Source organism: Triticum aestivum, chromosome 3A (assembly GCF_018294505.1).
Source record: "Triticum aestivum cultivar Chinese Spring chromosome 3A, IWGSC CS RefSeq v2.1, whole genome shotgun sequence".
NCBI classification, from domain to species: Eukaryota; Viridiplantae; Streptophyta; class Magnoliopsida; order Poales; family Poaceae; genus Triticum; species Triticum aestivum.
In genome coordinates this window covers 187,734,860-187,753,253 of record NC_057800.1, presented here as the reverse complement: position 1 = coordinate 187,753,253, position 18,394 = coordinate 187,734,860, and the positions used below count along the sequence as shown (strand labels likewise).

General features: G+C 40.8%; 1 long non-coding RNA gene and 1 pseudogene across 3 annotated transcripts; one reads left to right on the top strand and one right to left on the bottom strand.

The window, feature by feature from the left end:
• Window positions 1-18,394, top strand: part of LOC123056869 (uncharacterized) — a 182,835-nt pseudogene that overhangs the window by 31,729 nt on the left and 132,712 nt on the right.
• Window positions 4,422-8,045, bottom strand: LOC123060907 (uncharacterized). 3 transcript variants are annotated; one of them, XR_006428256.1, is made up of 3 exons: window positions 5,430-8,011; window positions 4,963-5,137; window positions 4,422-4,726 (listed from the first exon to the last, which is right to left on the bottom strand). It is a non-coding gene; the product is annotated as an uncharacterized lncRNA (long non-coding RNA). The 3 variants fall into 3 exon arrangements; XR_006428254.1 differs by having other exon boundaries at window positions 4,422-5,137; window positions 5,430-8,045; XR_006428255.1 differs by lacking the exon at window positions 4,963-5,137 and having other exon boundaries at window positions 5,430-8,045.

The following is an 18,394-nucleotide window of genomic DNA, read 5'->3' as shown; positions in this document are numbered from 1 at the left end:
TTTTGCGATCCTGGAAAACAGGTTATACCAACGACAGCACAACAGAACCACACACCGATGATCCTCGAAACTGGAGATATACTGCAACTGAACAATGTCTGTTATGTTAGCATACATTTCAGTTGTCTCTTTGTCATACGTATCCGTGCTCATGATGGCACTGTTTTGTGTCTTCCTGCCTTCGTCTCGTGCAAGGGTGTTGTAGCGCACATCTCCAACAACGCAAGATTCATAATGTCTTACCCGAGTATCAGGACCCATTGCTAGTGAGTAAAGGGCATCATCAACTGCCTGCCCATCCTCCCGCATCTTCTTAACCTATGGTTAGAAAATAGACAAGCTGATCATCTTATGTACTCAATATATTAAAAAAACTGACAGTGCACTTCAAAAGCTTACATGGTTCTTGAACCATTTCGCAAATCCTGCCATAACCAGTTTGTCAATGTTTCTTGGATTTTGCGGCAGTAACTCCTCTTTGTAGATGCTGCACAACATAGTGATCGCGTCAAACATCTAAATATATAAGAATGTGCTGCAAGTTTAGTAGATTACGATGTATAAGCTGCAGTACTGCACTTACTTGATATAAGGTAGTATCTCAGGACAGTTATTCAACACATACCAAACCATTTTGTCCAAATCTTTAGGTTTGTCCTCTTGTCGACTCTTCCCTGTAACTCGAACAGAATAATCGAAAACATTGAGCCCGGGATTGTCTTCACCCACCTCTTTGCTAAGCTGATCAGCTGTTTCAATGTATTTTGAGCAGAATGTCAACGCTTCTGTAGCAATGTAGGCCTCTGCAATGGAACCCTCGGGTCTAGCTCTGTTCCTAACATAGCCCTTGAAAGTGCCTAGCCGCCTTTCAATAGGGTACATCCAGCCATACTGTACTGGACCTCTAAGTAGTGCCTCATCAGGTAGATGAACAGCCAAATGCACCATCACATCAAAGAAGGCTGGAGGATATATCTTCTCAAGGTCGCATAGGATAGTTGGTATCTTGTCTCTAAGACGCTCCAAAGCATCTATCCTGATATTCCTACTGCAGAGTTCCCTGAAGAATTGTCCCAACTCTGCAACTGCTCTGTATAAGTCAGGGCGGCCTAATCCTCTAAGGATAATAGGTAAAACCCTTTGAAGTAGGACGTGGCAGTCATGAGTTTTCAACCCTTGTACCTTGTTTCCATCTGCACTGACTCTCCTTTCAGGGTTGGAAGCAAATCCATGTGGGAATCTCACACGTGATAGGACCTCGCAGAATTCTTTTCTTTTTACCTTGTCCAAGACGTACACAGTTGGTGCCATATCCTGTGGTTTACCTTCATCTTGCACCTGCAAATCCTTTCTGATACCCAGGTGTGTCAAATCAACCCTAGATTTTAAGGTATCTTTCGTCTTGCCTTCAATATTAAGAAGTGTGCCGATAATGCTGTCACATATATTTTTCTCGATGTGCATCACATCAAGATTATGCTGCAGATCCAAATATTTCAAGTACTCCAAGTCCCACAAAGTGGACCTGCGGGTAAACAATAATCTCTCTTCTACCCTGCCACACTTCCTTTTCCCGCTACCATTACCAGGATGGTTTCCTGGTGTAATATGCCTGACCTTCTCTAATTCCACTTGCAACTCATCAGCGGTGAGCCTCTTTGGCGCATCACGGTTTTCATGCTTTGCATTGAACACATGTCTTCGATATTTTCTAGGATGCGGCTTGTCCTTGGCAAGGAAACGGCGGTGTCCAATGTAACAGATCTTGATAAGTATTGCGTATGACAGCGGATTCCTGTCACAGCGAACACATGCATTGTAACCATGTGTCGTTCGCCCTGACATAGTGCCCAAAGCCGGATAGATGCATCGAATTATAACAACACGCAGAAAGAAATCAGCTGGTGGGCTGCTATATAGGTCTCGAGTGAGAACACCCTTCCATAGCTATTGAAGTTCCTCCACAAGAGGCTCCATGAACAAATCAAAATCCTTTCCAGGACTTTTTGGACCTGGGATGAGCAAGCCATCATGTAGTTTGATTCTTTGGTGCATACATTTGGAGGCATGTTGTAAGGATAACAAGCATTGGCCACATGCTAATGTGGCGCTCTGGTGGCCAAATGGGTTAAATCCATCTGAAGCTAAGCCAAGTCTAATGTTTCTCGGGTCAGCAGCAAACTCTTTGTGTTTATCATTGAAGCTTTTCCACTCACTACCATGAGATGGATGGCTCATTACATTCTGATCTCTGTACTCCTGGTTCCTAGAATGCCACAGTACATCCTCTCTTGTTTCAGCATCATGAAACAACCTCTGCAATCTTGGTGTAATTGGAAAATGTCTCAGAACATTATGAGGAATCCTCTTCACAACATCGCCATCTTTCCATCTTGATGATTTGCATTTCGGGCATTCACTTAAGTTGGCATAATCCTTCCGGAACAAAACAAAATTATTCTTACAAACATGGATCATATCATATCCAATTCCAACAGCACGAAGGAAATTCTTCATTTTACTGTAGGTGTGTGGCAGCTCAGACGCATCTGGGAAAGATTTGCGGAAAGCAGCCAACATCGCATCGAATGATTTGTTGGTCATCCGCTCAGATGTCTTCACCTGAAGAAAGGTGACCATAACTGAGAATATTGATAGCTTATTTCCTGGGGTGACAACAACATTGCATTGTTTCAACATGCGGGCCCACCATTTTTCTTCTGTAGGTGAAAGTTCACGGAATGCACGAGCATTTCGTAGCATTGTTTCAATGTTGGTCAAACTCACTGGCTCCGCCACCACCACCACCTCCTCCTCTTCCACCTGAGCATCAGGCAGATCAAGATGGTGATCTGCTGCTTCCACGTAGTCAATAACATTGACGTTCACAACTTCACCATGATGAACCCACCTAGTATATGTGACTGACATCCCATACAAGTGTAGATGATTTTGCATAGTTGACTGGGGTCTTGTAACTGAATTCATACAACTGCTACACGGGCAGAGCACATCTGATTTCGGACCATGATGACCCACAAGTATAGGGGATCTATCGTAGTCCTTTCGATAAGTAAGAGTGTCGAACCCAACGAGGAGCAGAAGGAAATGATAAGCGGTTTTCAGCAAGGTATTCTCTGCAAGTACTGAAATAAGTGGTAACAGATAGTTTTGTGATAAGATAGATTGTAAGGAGCAACAAGTAACAAAAGTAAATAAAGTGCAGCAAGGTGGCCCAATCCTTTTGTAGCAAAGGACAAGCCGGAACAAACTCTTATAATAGGAAAAGCGCTCCCGAGAACACATGGGAATATCGTCAAGCTAGTTTTCATCATGTTCATATGATTCGCGTTCGATACTTTGATAATTTGATATGTGGGTGGACCGGTGCTTGGGTGCTGTTCTTACTTGAACAAGCATCCCACTTATGATTAACCTCTATTGCAAGCATCCGCAACTACAACAAAAGTATTAAGGTAAACCTAACCATAGCATGAAACATGTGGATCCAAATCAGTCCCTTACGAAGCAACGCATAAACTAGGGTTTAAGCTTTTGTCACTCTAGCAACCCATCATCTACTTATTACTTCTCAATGCCTTCCTCTAGGCCCAAATAATGGTGAAGTATTATGTAGTCGACGTTCACATAACACCACTAGAGGCTAGACAACATACATCTTATCAAAATATCAAACGAATACCAAATTCACATGACTACTCATAGCAAGACTTCTCCCTTTTCCTCAGGAACGAACGTAATTACTCAAAGCATATTCATGTTCATAATTAGAGGGGTAATAATATGCATATAGGATCTGAACTGATCTTCCACCAAATAAACCAACTAGCATCAACTACAAGGAGTAATCAACACCACTAGCAACCTACTAGCACCAATCCCGAACTTTGAGACAAGAATTGGATACAAGAGATGAACTAGGGTTTGGAGATGAGATGATGCTGGTGAAGATGTTGATGGAGATTGCCCTCTCACGATGAGAGGAGCCACTACACCACAACACCAATGTAACGACATATAATCTGCCAGGAAAACTCACTTGAGAGGGCAGATAAACTGCCGGGACGGATATTCTCCCGGCAGATAGAACTGCCACTACAATGGCTGCCAGGGATTACTTGTCCCGGCAGATAAACAATCCCCGGCAGTTTTTCTGCCCCGCCCGTTGCATCTACCGGCAGTTTATTTTCTCCTGGCAGATTCATCCTAGCATAGGAACTGCCGATTACCGGCAGTTTCACTGCCTGCACAAGCAAGTTTTCCCGGTAGGTAATATGCCATGACATGCTTTTTCACAAGCAATCTCAATTGTTCTAGGCAAGATATCCCTAATTTACTATCCAATCATTGTGTTCAAACAGTCATGACAGATCACACAACTTATACATACAGTTCAATCAAATTTCACAAGGCCTCATTCAACAACATAAATATACCAAAAATATACGTTTCTTACACATGCATGACCGAACCATATACGAGGACATTGTGCTTCGAAGAAAAGTACATATGTTCAAGGTAAAGAAATCATGCCACACAACCAAGATGAGCATAAAATGGCTTGTGTGCTGAAACAACCACCAAAATGCAACTTAAAACTCAATGTCTCAAGGTTCAAGAAAAAAGGCATATTACATAATATATTATCACTCCAGCAACTTGTAGATCCTCCAAACCTCCATCAATTTGTGTATCTTTGAGAAACCTGCAACAAATTAGAAACTCAAAAATGGTGCTACCATTTCATATTTTAAATCAACATAATATAGATGTTGTCGTGCTGCAGTTTAACTCGTTAGCATAAAACTCTTCTAAATATGCAACACTTAATCATCAGAATAAGCAATGATTATTACAGACATAATTAGATCAAGCAGAAATTATTTGCGCTTACATACAAAAATATTCCATGGGCAAATATGGCAAAACAAGAATCTGTACCATTGTTACTTGCTTCACAAAACCGTACGCTCGAGTGCACCCAAAAGCTAAAAAGCCATGTAATACATAGTTAAGACAGAAAATTAATGAGAAAGATATTAGAATAGAGAATACTGGCCCATTTGGTGTCTCTTTTATCAAGTTTGATTAGTCCTCGTCCCCCATGACATGCTACCTAACAGCAAGCAGTGCAAGGAGCAGAATTCATCAATCATCATTCATGTTCAACAGCAGCACAAGCATTCAACTAGCAACTAGCAAACATGACATGGGTAGCAATAGGCAACAGCAGGCCAACAGCAGCAGCAGGCCAGCAGCATAAGCATTGAAAGAGCAGCATGATTACTACTAGAATTCAAAGAGCAGCAAGCACACCATCCAGCAGCTTAATGGAAGGAATCAGAATAAAAGACATGAAGAAGTCAAGCAGAGGCTGCTGGGTTTGGTGATTGGGGAGGGTTACCTACCATCGGGAGGAGAGGCTGCTGCCTGTTGGTGCTGAGGTAGCGGTCGCCGGCGGTGGTGGCTTCGATCCAGGAGGTGGCAGCTTCGATCGAGGAGAGGATGCGACCCGGGAGCACCTTGTTTTTGTGTCGAGAGGTGTGCCACTCATGCAAAATATAGAGTTCCGTTTTGGGCCAAGGCTATTTTTTGGGCCAGGCCGTATCCCAACCGTGTCACATACCCGCCATATCCCCGCATTCTTTTCTTTCTTTTTAATCAAAAATCTGGGGATACTGGGGGACACACGTATCCCGCCATATCCGGACAACAGATCGGAAATTACTGCCCTGTCCATGCTTTGTAGCCCAATATAACAGATTCCACTAATTTTATCAGTGAAGTTTTGGATCTGACATGAAAGAGTCAACCACGAATAGAAGAAAAAATGCACATAACGGAATTGAAGAAACCACAGAATTGTATAGCAAAAAAAATTGTACAACAAGGTGCAAGTTAATATACGTGAAATTACAACAAGGACTAGCTATATTGTACATGATATAGTTCTGGAAAGAAATGGATCAATTAGTACTACAAAGGCATACATTAAAGTAACTGAGAAAAGTGAAAGTAACTATATCACCTCTATTTACGACTAAAAACTGACAATTTTAAAGTTTAGCACATATACAGTACCAGTGTGATTAAATTACGGGTGAAAGTGAAAATGCAAAGAAAAATTATCAGGATATCGATTAGGAGGCTTTCAGTTCCTTCTGAAGTTCTCTGGATAATGATTAAATGCCAAACAACATATAAACAGTACTCCCTCCATTCACAAATATAAGATGTTTTAACTTTTTTTTGCGAATCAGGTATATATAGACACACTTTAGTGTGTTTGTTCACTCATTTTAGCCCGTACGTGGTCCATATTGAAATACCCAGAACATCTTATATCTATGAACAGAGAGAGTATAACATAGCAATAACCAAGAGAAACATTTACATTACCTCATCAGCTTGCTTGAGGTCGCATTTTTGCTGAATGGGTAAAAGCAAACTTTATTAATTCCTTTACCCCATCAATATATGTTTGTGTGTGTCTACCTTTATCTGTCCATCTCTTGTCCATTCTTGACTAGTTTCGCTAAAACTGCCAAAGTAATGAAAGGAAGTAGAGTTCTATTAACTAGCTGAGAATGATCACACACATTTCAACATTATATCATAGATATGTAGAACTGAGACTAACCACAATATTTCAACACCATATGAGTAGAGCACGAGAACTTAATGATATAAATACCGCTGAACCATGTCTACATATGTACATATCAAATTCAGACAACAAATTACACAAAACAATGGTGATAAGCGAACAGAAAAGAGACAAAAAGAGGTTCGCTATGTAGCTACTTTTCTACCATCGATCGATAATGGAGATAAGCGACACAGAACAAAAACCATTTTTAGCAAAGATTGAATGTAGTACCTCTACAAGGCTTCACTAATTTAGTTTGTAACTGTAGCATCCATTTTGCTGCCATGGAAGATCACTTCAGCATAAATAAACTTCGGCTATATGATATCAAAATACTAGCAGTACATTTTAGGGAATATGTTTGATACTTAGTCGTTATCTTCACAACTGTGGTGCCATAAACTCAAAACTTGTTGAACTCATTCTAGTTACTGCCTAGAAGAAAAAGGGATAGAAGTTTGCAAAAGCATCTCACCTGACAAATGCTCAGTTGGGGCAAGGAAGTACAAGAGCCGGCGCTGCCTAGGGAGAGGATTTAATTAAGGAGCCCTACAATAGGTGACACTGAACCCAGAGAAATTACTAAATACCACCTTGTGAAATTAATAAGATCTAAGCTAGAGTCACCTAATTAAATAGAAGTTGGAATACAGTAGTAGATACAACCACTCTAATAAGTACTGGTATTATGTAAACAAGAGCAAATTGTTACTAAGGCAGATAGATTAATTGAAGTCAAATATTACATTGCACATGCTTTCGGCCAATCAAAGCTTTAGGTCATACACTGCATCTCATGACTAAAATTGCTAGACACTGAATATGAACAAAATTAGCAAAGAAATCCAGCCTATCAAATGCTCTCGGTTAAGGCAAGGAAGTAGAGGAGCTAGTTGTACCAAGGGAGAGGATGTTGAGGAGGTAGAGTTGCTCGCAGGAGGGGACAGACGGTCCGCTTCTTGGGGGAGAGGACATAGTCACGTAGAGGAGGTGGCCCCGCTCGATGCTCCGGTGACAATTGCTGCTCCGGCAAGGAAGCTCGCAAAGTAGGGTGGTGGCGCTGGATTGTTCGGCGAAGGATGGTGGTCGGCGGTGGAGTGGCTCGGCGACGGGGTCGGCCGGCGTCGGCTTAGATCCCTGTCAGTTGGTTCTCAGCGGAGCTAGGTGGGGTGCTGGGGGCGACGGCAGAAGTGGTCGGAGTGGAGGGTAGTCGGCGGTGGTTGCGGGGCGGCGGCCAGGGGCGGTGGTTGGGGGCGGCGGCCAGGGGCGGTGCTTGGGGGTGGCGGCTAGGGCACATCGCATTTGGTGGCGGCGGCGAGGGTAAAGACTCAATTTGAGGGCGATTTAGAAGAGAGTCTCGGAGATTGGGGCCAGGCCTATGCATCGTTCGGTGCCAAAATTTCGCCTCTCGCGGGCCTTCTCTCGCGACGCGCGCTTTGGCCCAATGGAATTTCGGTCTCGCGCCAAAAGATAGTCCCCAGCAGTAAGTGGGCCATGGTTTGGTTGTCCCGGCAGATTATGCGCCCTTTAATGTGGACATGATTCCCGACAGTTTATGTGCCCTTGTTCATCAAGTTCTACCGGCAGTTTCTCTGCCCTAAAGTACTTCTACCGGCAGTTTCTCTGCCCTAAAGTACTTCTACCGGCAGAAACAAGCTTCCCGGCAGATCTTTTGCCCTTATTCACATACTTCTCCCGGCAGTTAATTGCCCCCAATTAAGTGTTGTGGTGTAGTGAGCGTTGGTGATGACGATGGTGATGATTTCCCCCTCCTGAAGGAAATTTCCCCAGCAGAACAGCTCTGTCGAAGCTCTAGATTGGATCCGCCAAGGTTCCGCCTCGTGGCGGCGGAGTCTCATCCCAAAAAGGTCCTTCCTATTTTTTTCTCATCGAAAGACTTCATATAGGAGAAGATGGGCGTTGGAGAGCCACCAGGGGGCCCACGAGGTAGGGGGCGCGCCCTACGGGGGGGGGGGGCGCCCCCCACCCTCGTGAGAAGGGTGTGGGCCCCCTGTCCTTCATCTTTGGCGAGGATTTTTCTTTATTTATTTTAAGACGTTCCGTGGAGTTTCAGGACTTTTGGAGTTGCGTAGAATAGATCTCTAATATTTGCTCCTTTTCCAGCCCACAATTCCAGCTGCCGGCATTCTCCCTCCTTATGTAAACCTTGTAAAATAAGAGAGAACAGCCATAAGTATTGTGACATAAAGTGAAATAACAGTCCATAATGCGATAAATATCGATATAAAAGCATGATGCAAAATGGACGTATCAACTCCCCCAAGCTTAGACCTCGCTTGTCCTCAAGCGAAAAGCCGATAACAATAAATATGTCCTCATGTTTAGAGGTAGAGGCGTCGATAAAAATAAAATACGGACATGAGGGCATCATGATTATTCTCATAACAGCAACATATATAGATTTTGTCATATGATTACTTATGTTCAAGTGATGATCTATTCACAATGCAAAAGTATAAATCATAAACCTTATTGGGCTCCAACAAACTATAATCTCAGTCATTGAAGCAATTGCAATTTATCATAACATCGGAAAGAGTCTATGTCAGAGCTAAAAAGCAAGTGGACATACTCAACTATCATTTAGTCCTCCATAATTGCTACCACTCACGCAATACTTGTGGTTACGGAATTTTAATCGGACACAGAGAAAGATAGGGGCTTATAGTTTTGCCCCACAACCTTTTACCTCAAGGGTAATGTCAACAATAATGGTTCATGCTCCCCTACATCCAATTATATATATATATATATATATATATATATATATATATATATATATATATATATATATCATGTTCTTTCCAACATGCTGAGCTTGCCAAAGGATAAAATGAAAAAGAAAAGGTGAAGATCACCATGACTCTTGCATAAGGTAGAAGATAATAATAAAGGATAGGCCCTTCGCAGAGGGAAGCAGAGGTTGCCATGCGCTTTTATGGTTGGATGTATAAAATCTCAATGCGAGAGAACGTCACTTTATATTGCCCCTTGTGATATGAACCTTTATTATGCAGTCCGTCGCTTTTATTACTTCCACATCACAAGATTGTATAAAGCTTATTTCTCCCACACCAATCAATCATACATATTTAGAGCAATTTTTATTGCTTTGCACCGATGACAACTTACTTGAAGGATCTTACTCAATCCATATGTAGGTATGGTGGACTCTCATGGCAAAACTGGTTTAAGGGTATTTGGAAGCACACGTAGTATTTCTACTTGGTGCTGAGAATTTGGCTAGCATGAGGGGGAAAGGCAAGCTCAACAAGTTAGAGGATCCATGACAACATACTTTATCTCAGATATAAGAAAGACATAACTCATTACGTTGTCTTCCTTGTCCAACATCAACTCTTTAGCATGTCATATTTTAATGAGTGCTCCCAATCATAAAAGATGTCAATGATAATATATCTATATGTGAAAACCTCTCTTTCCTTATTATTTCCTATTAATTGCAACAATGACCAAAGCTATGCTTGCCAACTCCCAACAACTTTTAATCATCATACTCTTTCTATGTGAAGTCATTACTCTGAATAAGATCAATATGAACTTTTTATTTTTTTATTCTTTTTCTCTTTTCTTTTATTCACCCAAGATCATGGCAAAATAATTAAGCCCTTGACTCAACATTAATCTTTATTATATATAGCTCACGGACTCGATTACAAAGAGAGATCATAAATCAACACTCAAAACTAGATCATGCCATAAACTTTATTCTACTAGATCAAGATACTACTAATAGGATCGAACTAAGAAAAACGATAAAGATGGGAGTTGTGATGGTGATACGATACCGGGGCACCTCCCCCAAGCTTGGCAGTTGCCAAGGGGAGTGCCCATACCCATGTGATTATATCTCCTTTGTCGGTGAAGGTGGAGGTAACGGATAATCGCACATCAATCGTAAGAGGTCCTCCAGCTTGCGAATAATGCCCTTGAGAGCGACAATATGATCCTTCAACAAAATATTTTCTTGTGTGAGATACTTGTTTTGTATACGAACTAACTCAATCATCTTCAAAGCTTCGATCTCAGTTGGGGTAAGAAGGTCATGATCAATTTGAAGGATGTCTTTTGCTGCTGGAGCTTGATCCTCCGTGGCCTTCTTGATCCTTTCATCCTTGTTGACCCTCGTGGGTTCTTGCCTCTTCAGATCTATCTTCATTAGCCAAGCATCGTTGTCACCAATGTTGGAAGAGGGAGACGACTTGATGCCTAGCCTGGAAAACCCTGACAAAAAACAGCTCGAAACAAGAACATAGGAGGTTTGCGTGATACGAGAGTCAAAACCTACGGGAGAATATATAATGAATTTTTACTGACCAAAATACGCATCGTGCAAGAAAACGGAGTCCGGAAGGCACACGAGGTGCTCACGAGGTAGGGGGCATGCCCAGGGGGGTAGGGCACGCCCACCACCCTCGTGTCCTTCCCGGACTGCTACTTATTTTTCTATTTTTTTAAATATTCCAAAACGGAGAAATATTGCCTTAAAAATTGTTTTGGAGTCGGTTTACTTACAGTACCACATACCTATTCCTTTTCGGAGTCTGAAACATTCCGGAAAGTGTCCCTTATGTATTCCTCCGGGGTTACGGTTTCAATAATATCGGTTTCAACATTTATGGGATTACCTGAGATATAATGTTTAATTCTTTGACCGTTTACCACCTTCGGATTTGTGCCCTCGAAGTTGTTGATTTTTATGGCACCGGAACGATAGACCTCTTCGATAACATAGGGCCTTCCCATTTAGAGAGAAGTTTTCCTGCAAAAAATCTTAAACGAGAGTTGTATAGCAATACATAATCACCTACATTAAACTCACGCTTTTGTATCCTTTTGTCATGCCATCTTTTAACTTTTTCTTTAACAACTTGGCATTTTCATAAGCTTGGGTTCTCCATTCATCAAGTGAACTAATATGAAATAACCTCTTTTCACCGGCAAGTTTAAAATCATAGTTGAGCTCTTTAATAGCCCAATATGCCTTATGTTCTAGTTCGAGAGGTAAGTGACATGCTTTCCCATAAACCATTTTATACGGAGACATACCCATAGGATTTTTGTATGCAGTTCTATAAGCCCATAATGCATCATCAAGTTTCTTGGACCAATTCTTTCTAGACCTATTAACAGTCTTTTGCAAAATTAATTTGAGCTCTCTATTGCTCAACTCTACTTGACCACTAGACTGTGTGTGATAAGGAGATGTAATTCTATGATTAACATCATATTTAGCAAGCATTTTACGGAAAGCACCATGAATAAAGTGTGAACCACCATCAGTCATTAAATATCTAGGGACTCCAAACCTCAGGAAAATAACTTCTTTAAGCATTTTAATAGAAGTGTTATGATCAGCACTACTATTTGGAATAGCTTCTACCCACTTAGTAACGTAATCAACAGCAACTAAAATATGTGTATATCCATTAGAGGCAGGAAAAGGTCCCATATAATCAAAGCCCCAAACATCAAATGGTTCAATAACAAGAGAATAATTCATAGGCATTTCTTGACGTCTACTAATATTACCAATTCTTTGACATTCATCACAAGACAAGACAAACTTACGGGCATCCTTGAAGAGAGTAGGCCAATAAAAACCAGACCGCAATACCTTATGTGCAGTTCTATCTCCAGCGTGGTGTCCTCCATAAGACTCGGAATGACATTTGCGTAGGATCTATTCCTGTTCATGCTCAGGTACACAACGTCTAATAACACCATCTACTCCTTCCTTATAAAGATGTGGGTCATCCCAAAAGTAATGTCTTAAATCATAGAAAAACTTTTTCTTTTGCTGGTATGTGAAGCTAGGTGGTATAAACTTAGCAACAATATAATTAGCATAATTAGAATATCATGGAGTACTACGAGAAGTACTTATAACATTTAATTGTTCATCAGGAAAGCTATCATTAATAGGTAGTGGGTCATCAAGAATATTCTCTAACCTAGACAAGTTGTCTGCAACGGGGTTCTCAGCTCCCTTTCTATCAATAATATGCAAATTAAATTCTTGTAGCAAGAGAACCCATCTAATAAGTCTAGGTTTAGCATCTTTCTTTTCCATAAGATATTTAATAGCAGCATGATCAGTTTGAATAGTTACTTTAGAATCAACAATATAAGATCTGAACTTATCACAAGCAAATACAACTGCTAAAAACTCTTTTTCAGTAGTAGCATAATTTCTTTGAGCATTGTCTAGAGTCTTACTAGCATAATGAAACACATTTAATTTCTTATCAACTCTTTGCCCTAGAACAGCACCCACAGCATAATCACTAGCATCACACATAATTTCAAAGGGTAGGTTCCAATCAGGTGGCTGAACAATAGGTGTAAAGACTAATGCTTTCTTAAGTATTTCAAATGCTTCTACACAATCATCATCAAAGACAAATGGTATATCTTTTTGCAATAAATTAGTCAGAGGCCGAGAAATTTTTGAGAAGTCCTGAATGAACCTCCTGTAAAATCCGGCGTGACCAAGGAAACTTCTTATACCTTTGATGTCCTTGGGACATGGCATCTTTTCAATAGCATCAACCTTGGCTTTATCAACTTCAATACCTATTTCAGAAACTTTGTGCCCCAAGACAATACCTTCATTAACCATAAAGTGACACTTTTCCCAATTCAAGACAAGATTAGTTTCTTCACATCTCTGCAAAACTCGATCAAGATTGCTCAAGCAATCATCAAAAGAGGAACCATAGACGGAAAAGTCGTCCATGAAAACCTCACAAATCTTTTCACAAAAGTCAGAGAATATAGCCATCATGCATCTTTGAAAGGTAGCAGGTGCATTACATAAACCAAAAGGCATACGTCTATAAGCAAAAGTACCAAAAGGGCATGTAAAAGTAGTCTTTGATTGATCTCTAGCCGACACAGGTATTTGAGAGAAACTAGAATAACCATCTAGAAAGCAATAGTGTGTATGTTTTCATAATCTTTCTAGCATTTGATCAATAAAAGGTAAGGGGTAATGATATTTCTTAGTAGCTTTATTTAATTTGCGGAAATCAATTACCATCCTATAACCTGTGATAATTCTTTGTGGAATCAATTCATCTTTATCATTAGGAACAACAGTAATACCTCCCTTCTTAGGGACACAATGGACATGACTTACCCACTCACTATCAGCAACGGGATAGATTATACCTGCCTCCAGAAGCTTTAGTATTTCTTTTCTTACCACTTCTTTCATTTTAGGATCCAGACGTCGTTGAGGATCACGAACTGGTTTGGCATCTGCTTCCAAATTTATTTTATGTTGACATAGAGTGGGACTAATGCCCTTAAGATCATCAAGAGTATATCCAATAGCAGCACGGTGCTTCTTCAGAGTTTTCAATAATCTTTCTTCTTCATGCTCTGAAAGGTTAGCACTAATAATAACAGGGTATATCTTCTTTTCATCAAGATAAGCATATTTAAGATTATCAGGCAAAGGTTTAAGCTCAAACACGGGATCACCCTTGGGTGGAGGAGGATCCCCTAAGATTTCAACAGGCAAGTTGTGATGCAAAATAGGTTCCTGTTTAAAGAATACTTCATCTATTTCCCTTCTTTCATTCATGAACATATCATTTTCATGGTCTAGCAAATAGTGTTCTAAAGGATCACTAGGAGGTACGACAATAGAAGCAAGACCAATAATTTCATCCTTACTAGGTAATTCTTCCTCATGATGTTGTTTACTAAATTTAGAGAAATTAAACTCATGAACCATATCATCCAAGCCAACAGTAACAACATTCTTTGTGCAATCTATGGTAGCATTGACAGTATTTAAGAAGGGTCTACCAAATATAATGGGACAAAAACTATCTTGTGGGGAACCAAGAACAAGAAAATCAGCAGGATATTTAGTTTTCCCACACAAGACTTCAACATCTCTAACAATTCCCATTGGTGAAATAGTATCTCTATTAGCAAGTTTAATAGTAACATCAATTTTTTCTAACTCAACAGGTGCAATGTCATGCATAATTTCTTTGTATAAGTCAATAGGTATTGCACTAGCACTAGCACCCATATCACATAAGCCATGATAACAACGATCTCCTATTTTAACAGAAATAACAGGCACGCCTACCACAGGTCTATGTTTATCTTTAGCACAAGGTTTAGCAATTCTAGCAGTTTCACCTTCGAACTGAATAACATGCCCATCAATATTATCAAACAAGAGATCTTTAACAATAGCAATATTAGGTTCTACTTTAACTTGCTCAGGAGGTGTATAAGTTCTAATATTGCTTTTACGAACAACAATTGAAGCTTTAGCATGATCCTTTATTCTAACAGGGAAAGGTGGTTTCTCAACATAAGAAGTAGGAACAATAGGATCATTATAAGTGACAGTCTTTTCTTCAACTTTAATAGGTGCAACTACTTTTACTTCTATGGAAGGATGATATTTAAACCACTTCTCCTTAGGGAGATCAACATAAGTAGCAAAAGATTCACAGAAAGAAGCAACTATCTCAGAGTCAAGTCCATATTTAGTGCTAAACTTACGGAAAATATCAGTGTCCATAAAAGATTTAACACAATCAAACTTAGGTGTCATACCTGACTCCTTACCTTCGCCGAGGTCCCAATCTTCAGAGTTGCGTTTAATTCTATCCAATAAATTCCATCTGAATTCAATAGTCTTCATCATAAAAGAGCCAGCACAAGAAGTATCGAGCATGGTGCGATTGTTATCAGAAAGCCGATCATATAAATTTTGAATAATCATTTCTCTGGAGAGCTCATGATTGGGGCATGAATATAACATTGATTTAAGCCTCCCCCAAGCTTGAGCGATGCTTTCTCCTTCGCGAGGCCAGAAATTATATATATATAATTGCGATTACGATGAACAAGATGCATAGGGTAATACTTTTGATGAAATTCCAGCTTCAATCTTTTATAGTCCCATGATCTCATATCATCACATAGCCTATACCATATCAATGCGTCTTCCTTCAAAGATAAAGGGAAGACCTTCTTCTTAGCAACATCATCGGGTATACCTGCAAGCTTAAATAATCCACAAACTTCATCCACATATATTAAGTGCTCATCAGGATGCTTTGTTCCATCTCCTGTAAAAGGATTAGCTAGCAGTTTTTCTATCATACCCGAAGGATACTCATAAGGAATTTCATTTTCAATAGGTTCAGTAGGTTGAGGAGAAACTCTTTTCTCTACTGGTCAGGGTGAAGATACCCCGAACAAGCCCCTCAGAGAATTACTTTCCATAGTAACAAGTGACAGCAAATTTCAGCACACTATATAAATTTTTCCTTACCAAATTCCACCCACCAAAAGCGTTACACTCCCTGGCAACGGCGCCAGAAAAGAGTATTGATGACCCACAAGTATAGGGGATCTATCGTAGTCCTTTCGATAAGTAAGAGTGTCGAACCCAACGAGGAGCAGAAGGAAATGATAAGCGGTTTTCAGCAAGGTATTCTCTGCAAGTACTGAAATAAGTGGTAACAGATAGTTTTGTGATAAGATAGATTGTAACGAGCAACAAGTAATAAAAGTAAATAAAGTGCAGCAAGGTTGCCCAATCCTTTTGTAGCAAAGGACAAGCCGAAACAAACTCTTATAATAGGAAAAGTGCTCCCGAGGACACATGGGAATATCGTCAAGCTAGTTTTCATCACGTTCATATGATTCGCGTTCGACACTTTGATAATTTGATATGTGGGTGGACCGGTGCTTGGGTGCTGTTCTTACTTGAACAAGCATCCCACTTATGATTAACCTCTATTGCAAGCATCCGCAACTACAACAAAAGTATTAAGGTAAACCTAACCATAGCATGAAACATGTGGATCCAAATCAGCCCCTTACGAAGCAACACATAAACTAGGGTTTAAGCTTTTGTCACTCTAGCAACCCATCATCTACTTATTACTTCCTAATGCCTTCCTCTAGTCCCAAATAATGGTGAAGTGTTATGTAGTCGACGTTCACATAACACCACTAGAGGCTAGACAACATACATCTTATCAAAATATCAAACGAATACCAAATTCACATGACTACTCATAGCAAGACTTCTCCCTTGTCCTGAGGAACGAACGTAATTACTCACAAAGCATATTCTTGTTCATAATCAGAGGGGTAATATTATGCATATAGGATCTGAACATATGATCTTCCACCAAATAAACCAACTAGCATCAACTACAAGGAGTAATCAACACTACTAGCAACCTATTAGCACCAATCCCAGACTTTAAGACAAGAATTGGATACAAGAGATGAACTAGGGTTTGGAGATGAGATGGTGCTGGTGAAGATGTTGATGGAGATTGCCCTCTCCCGATGAGAGGAGCGTTGGTGATGATGATGGTGATGATTTCCCCCTCCCGGAGGGAAGTTTCCCCGGCAGAACAGCTCTGCCGGAGCTCTAGATTGGATCCGCCAAGGTTCCGCCTCGTGCCGGCGGAGTCTCGTCCCGAAAAGTTCCTTCCTATTTTTTTCTCATCGAAAGACTTCATATAGGAGAAGATGGGCGTCGGAGAGCCACCAGGGGGCCCACGAGGTAGGGGGGCGTGCCCCCACCCTTGTGAGAAGGGTGTGGGCCCCCTGGCCTTCATCTTTGGCGAGGATTTTTCTTTATTTAATTTAAGACGTTCCGTGGAGTTTCAGGACATTTGGAGTTGCGCAGAATAGATCTCTAATATTTGCTCCTTTTCCAGCCCAGAATTCCAGCTACCCGCATCTCCCTCCTTATGTAAACCTTGTAAAATAAGAGAGAATAGCCATAAGTATTATTACATAAAGTGAAATAACAGTCCATAATGTGATAAATATCGATATAAAAGCATGATGCAAAATGGATGTATCAGACCACCGTACTCAGCTCTGATAAAGTTCATGAAGTTTTCAACCCCCTCAAGATATGCAGCGGAGAATCTTCAAGCAGAAGTTATCCAAGTCATGTCCATCTGTTAGACATACAAATTAGTTCTTCTACTAGATATTACAGGAAAAACATATATGCTTTTTGATGAAGTCCAGAAAAAATACCTAGGTCGATGTCTAAAGCTATGGCAAGATATTTGGACGAGCAGATCTAAGTAACGAAATATATGTAAAGCTAATTCAGCAAACAGATTTGAGTGCCAAATTATGGCAGGCTGTTTCAGCAGTCAATGAGGCCGAGCACACAACCATCGAACTATCGAAGGCCATCGTAGCAACAAAGATCGAGTATAAAACGATGTAGAGCTATTTCACCTAACAGATTGGCTACTAGACCATGGCAATCTACGTCACAATAAATATATGGCAGGATATTTTAGCAACTAATCGGCCTTGGCATGCCATCTCAGCTAAGCAGATTGAGTGCAGAATAGGGCAAGGAAGCTTCTTAAGCAGAGCATATTGACATTAAACTACTTCGGCAAACAGTGAGATTAACAGCGTCTATCAGCTAACATTCTGCGCTACACCGACATGAACGAGGCCTCAGTCTAGAATGCGCATACCGTGGGAGAAGCTGACCGCCGTGCGTCTCCACACAAACGTCGCCAGTGGGGGCGACGCTGACCGCCGTGCACCTCCATAAGAATGTAGCCAGAGGTGGCGGCGCGGCTAGAGGACGGCAGTCTATGAGAGCGTACTGTGGGAGCGAGAGGATTGCCGAACCGTGGCGCC